The sequence below is a fragment of a genome, unplaced genomic scaffold (genome assembly GCF_019419815.1).
Source record: "Pyrus x bretschneideri cultivar Hongxiangsu unplaced genomic scaffold, Pyrus_bretschneideri_v1 Contig85, whole genome shotgun sequence".
NCBI lineage: Eukaryota > Viridiplantae > Streptophyta > Magnoliopsida > Rosales > Rosaceae > Pyrus > Pyrus x bretschneideri.
The window spans coordinates 638,952-644,951 of NW_025999826.1; positions in this window are offsets into that span (position 1 = coordinate 638,952).

The following is a 6,000-nucleotide window of genomic DNA, read 5'->3' on the forward strand; positions in this document are numbered from 1 at the left end:
ACAATTAAACTTTGCACTTGTGTCATGAATATAGAACAATCATTTTAAGAAAAAACGTCACTAATACACATTGGATGCAATGTTATAGGGTTATTATCCAAAATGGTCCTTAAGATTTGCATGATCAATAGAAATGGTTCATGCGATTGAAAATCAATAGAAATAGTCCTTGAGATTGTCCACCATCCATGATTTTAGTCATTTCGTTAAAAATGATTTTGGGCAATTTTCAAAGCTTTGTAACTCAATCGTTTTTTAACCAAATTCGACCCATAATATATCAAAATGAAGATAGGAAAGTGTAGAATAAGATTATACCTATTTGGAAGCTCAATGGTTGTTGGAAATGACCGGAAAATAGCATGAAAGGTGATTGGTCAACAGGAAAACTGGAAAACGCGCCGGAAACTGGGTAAACTTTAAAGGTTCATAACTTCTTCAATACTCAAGAAAATCGAGTGATTCAAAAGCAAAAATAATACCTGGTTCTACAAAGTATAAAACAATACTCAACGAAATCGAATTATTGTATGGCTATTCTCCACCTCATATCACACCATATGAACATGGTTCTACAAAGTTTGCTTCTGTGGAGCAACGTTTGGTTGAATGAGACAAGGTTTTGGAGATTCTTAAAAAGAACCTTGCACTAGCTCAAGCAAGGATGAAGTCACAAGCTGATCAAAAGCGACTTGAACGAAGTTTTGAAGTTGGCGATATGGTTTATCTGAAACTTATTCCTTATCAACTCCAATTCTTGGCTGCACACAGTTATCACAAACTGTTACCCAGGTTCTAGGGTCCCTATAAGGTTCTCAGCCGAGTCGGTGATATGGCTTACAAACTTGAACTTCCTACAACTTTTAAAGTCCACTGTGTTTTCCATGTCAACAATCTCAAAAAGCACTTGGGTCCAAATGTGGTAGCCACTACCTTGTTGCCCCAAGTTACAGAAGATGGTCTTCAACAATTGGTTCTTGCCTCCATTCTCCCTTGGCGCATGTATAAGAAGGGTCATTCTGTAGGAGTCCAGTTGCTTGTTCAGTGGCAGGATCAAGATGCCAATTCTACAACGTGGGAGGACTTTGACGACTTCCAAGCTCGATTCCGTACTTTCTCTCTTTAACCTTGTGGACAAGGTTTTCTCGAAGGGGGGGAGTAATGTTATGATCTTGCTTCCGGCTTATTAGGAATTACTAGATCACTATGGGAGTAGTAGTTAAATAAATGGGATCAAGTTGTAATAGAGTAAGGACTAGATTGTAATAGTCTTCTTAATTGTGAGTCTTAGGTTTAATTGAGTTGTCTGTTGTGCCAGTTGACACTCACGCAATTGTAATGGCTAGTTGGTGGTTTAAAAGCCTCAGCCAGCGGTCTTGCAAGCATATATGAAAACAAACAAAATTTCCTTTCTTCTTGCTATGTACTTCCTTTACCCAGTATCTGCCATTTTCATACAGTCAAGGTTATAGCTAGGTATTGGATTGGGTCACATTATATACCATGCTAAAACGAAACAAAAAAAACATGGTGAAAAACTCCTTGATTGTAATTCTCCAATTAACTCAAAATCCCACCGGCTCTCTTCCCTACAAACCTCCTCTTCTTCCTCAAGAGGCATGTCCACAATCTTCTCAACTTTCCTCACAAAACTACTAGTTTTGCCTCCATTGCACACCACTCCAAAGCTCAAGACCAAACCCAGCACTACAACAGTGGCCGTTGCTGCCCTTGAAGAAGCTAAATCCAGCACACCCATCTTGCTCAGATTAGCAGAGGACCCTCAAACCCCACAAACCCACATGTACCCTTTTGAGCATACGATCGACATTTGATCTATGTATATACAATTCAATAATTATATGCTAATATAGAAAGAAATATTATCGTAAAATGAGGGGAATATCCATAGCTCTATGCGGATAATATAGATTGGAGGTCAACTGTTGAAAGCTTAAGGCAAGTAGGATTTTGCCTGGATATTTTTGGGGGAAATAAAATGTTGACTTGTGAAATCCGGAGAGAGAAAAGAGAGGAGGTAAAAAACAAAGATAAAATACTATGTGCTTGACTTCACACTCACAGACGACTTCTTTGTCATTGTTGACCAAGTACCCAAAATAATCTGGACAAGTAGAGTCGTGTACACACTACCGTTCATACGACGGAAATAGTAGAAGAGTAATGCGGTTTATATTATGTTTTTATCTCGTATTTCTATATTAATTTAGGTGGTATCTGATCTAGACGGACACATCATTTGAAAAATTTGTAAAACTCAAAAAAGAAGAAGGGAAAAGACTCTTTGTATACCACAATCATCATTTAATTAATTAGTTTTTCTTAATTATTAGTTTATTAAATAATGAACTAAATTTAAAAATTTGATTAATTCAAATTATGTGGCTGTTCATATCAAATGTCACCTAAAATGGTATGAAAATGTAGTACAAAAATATGATATGAATAACATTACTCATTGTAGAATATAGCTATTGGATGTTGACTAAAGGGCCCAGGAATTAAACTGGTAGATTTGAACACTAGGTCATGCATACTATACATTATTACATCTCATACCAAAGTTGACAATTAAACTTTGCACTTGTGTCATGAATATAGAACAATCATCTAAGAAAAAACGTCACTAATACACATTGGATGCAATGTTATAGGGTTATTATCCAAAATGGTCCCTAAGATTTGCATGATCAATAGAAATGGTTCATGCGATTGAAAATCAATAGAAATAGTCCCTGAGATTGTCCACCATCCATGATTTTGGTCATTTCGTTAAAAACGATTTTGGGCAATTTTCAAAGCTTTGTAACTCAATCGTTTTTTAACCAAATTCGACCCATAATATATCAAAATGAAGATAGGAAAGTGTAGAATAAGATTATACCTATTTGGAAGCCCAATGGATGCTGGAAATGACTGGAAAATAGCCTGAAAAGTGATTGGTCAACAGTAAAACTGGAAAACTCGCCGGAAACTGGGTAAACTTTAAACGTTCATAACTTCTTCAATACTTAAGAAAATCGAGTGATTCAAAAGCAAAAACAATACTTGGTTCTACAAAGTATAAAACAATACTCAACGAAATCAAATTAGTGTATAGCTAGGTATTGGATTGGGTCACATTATATACCATGCTAAAACGAAACAAAAAAACATGGTGAAAAACTCCTTGATTGTAATTCTCCCGTTAACTCAAAATCCCATTGGCTCTCTTCCCTACAAACCTCCTCTTCTTCCTCAGAAGTGCAATTGTTCTTGATGTTGGAGGTCTTGCGATCTTCTCAGGTGTCTTCCTCCTGATCATGTCCGCCACTGTCTGACACCTTAGATCAAGCCGGCCCTTCACGATGAGATAGTTTACAACCGATATTAGGTCAAAGAGAGTGTTCTGGTTGATCTTCATCATGAACTCATCGATCTCTATCAGCAGCAGCCCCTTCGTCTTCACGTTGCCTCCTGTAGTACTCGATGACCTTCGCCAGGATGACGCTCGTCATGTTGACAGAGGTATGGCATTGTCAGAGATCAATTCCTTTTTTGTTTCCCATACTAGTTTGGTAAATCTAAGAAATATTGTCATACTTGATATAGGAAACTATTTTTATGGTCGTCTTTTTTTCTCCATGAATATGAATGATCTCGTTCATTTATTTATCTCAACTTTTTTCATATGTAATCTTATATAGTGTGAACATCACACCATCACGTGATGTTATTAATTCATTTATATTTCATCGCTTACATCTGCTTCCATGCCTAAACGTTAAGGGTTCTTGTTGCCGCTATTAATTTAGCATCTTTTCCTATGCCAAGCAAGAGCTATTAGAGTATAGTTTGAAACTGATATGAGTAATTAGAATGTAGTATAATATATAAATTAGTAACATCATGTATTTATGTGGCCTGTAAGTTGTAACATAAAAACATTTCTCTTTCAACCGGTATGTAAATGGTGCAAGAAGGGTTTGAAATATAATAGGGTAAAGTATAAAAAACTACCTCAACTATTGGTGTCACGACACTTTCTTACCTCATCTTTTAAAATTGACAATGTCATACCTCATCTTTAGAATTTGGTCTAATGTTATACCTTTCGTTACTTGGTCGTTTACTTTTCAGTTAAATGTTGACGTGGCTTGATTTGGAGCCCACTTTCTATTAAAAAAATCATTAAAAAATTATTAAAAACTAAAAAAAAAATATTTAAAAATATTTAAATATTAAAATAATAATAAAATGTAAAAAAAAAAATTTGAAAATAACCCTCAGTTCGTGCCTCGCCTCCCCCTCCCCCTCCCCTCTCTTCTCCCCATCTTCATCTTCTCCACCCCCACCTGTAAACACCAAAAAAAAAAAAAAAAAAATTTGAAAACCCATCAACCCCCCCTTACGGAAGAAGAAGAAGAAGAAGAAAAAAAAAAAAAAATTTAATCTAACCCAACCCAGTTCGGCACCCCCTATCCCTCAACCACCTGCAACCCAGAAAGAAGAAGAAGAAAGAAAAAAAAATAAAAAATAAACTCAACCCAACCGAGTTCGTGTACCCCATTTCGTCACCCCCTCCCCCCAACCCCAAATCCACCACTCTCCGAATCCTCTTCCGCACCCATCCTTCACCTTCTCTGCGCACCCATCTTCCCACTAACGGGATTTGGGATATTTTTTATTTTTTATTTTTGGGTTGCAGGAGGGAGAAAAGGGGGTGGGGAGGGGGGAAACTGAGTGTGGGTGTGGGGGAAGACAAATTGGATTTTTTTTTTTTTGGGGGGTTTGCAAGTTGGGGGAAGAAGATGAAGATGGGGAGAAGAGAGAGGAGGGGGGACGGACGAACTGAGGGTTATTATTATTTTTTTTTACTTTTTATTATTATTATAATATTTAAAAAATATTAAATAATTTTTTTTTTTAGTTTTTAATAATATTTTATGATTTTTTTAATAAAAAGTGAGCCCCGAATCAAGTCACGTCAGCATTTAACTGAAAAGTAAACGGCCAAGTAACGGAAGGTATAACATTGTACCAAATTCTAAAAATGAGGTATGACATTGTCAATTTTAAAAGATAAGATATGAAAATGTCGTAACACCAATAGTTGAGGTAGTTTTTTTAAGTTTACCCAATATAATAATACATTTTTTTAAAGGAATATTTAAATAATATTAAATAAATTTTTTTTTTAGTTTTTAATAATATTTTATGATTTTTTTAATAAAAAGTGAGCCCCGAATCAAGTCACATCAACATTTAACTGAAAAGTAAATGGCCAAGTAACGGAAGGTATAACATTGTACCAAATTCTAAAAATGAGGTATGACATTGTCAATTTTAAAAGATAAGATATGAAAGTGTCGTAACACCAATAGTTGAGGTAGTTTTTTTTAGTTTACCCAATATAATAATACATTTTTTTAAGGGAAAAAGCTTTACTAGTTGAGTTTGAAATTGACACACCCCGATCGAGATCAGGGCATGCTGGCCGTCACATGAAAGTGACGTAACCATGTGCACAGTGCGGAAGCTAATAAAATAATAATGTAAATAGTACGAATAATTAAAAACTAGCGTTACACAACGTAATAAGAACAAGTGCAAGCGAGTGTGAATCCTAAATTCAGAGCAAGAATGCCTAATGCAGTCCAAAAGGAAACAATACGACAAAAGTACACCCGAAGGTGGTCCTACACTGGTGGTGGTCTGTCAGATATGCCGGGAAAGTCCTCAAGGAATCCACCAAACGTGCTAGCCAACTAGAACCTGGAGGGGCGCAATACAAAAGCGTGAGTGGGCAAAAACAAAGCTTTTCGAAAGCCAATTTAATAAATAAGTTCTAACCCCTCGCCGTAAAACCTTTATACTTCCCAGAAAATAGAATATATATATATATCATGCTCGAAAAGCGTGCCAAGCAATATGCCTTGAAGTAATATGCAAATGCTCAGGAAACATCCATCAATAACAAGTAACTGTCAGCTGGAGTCA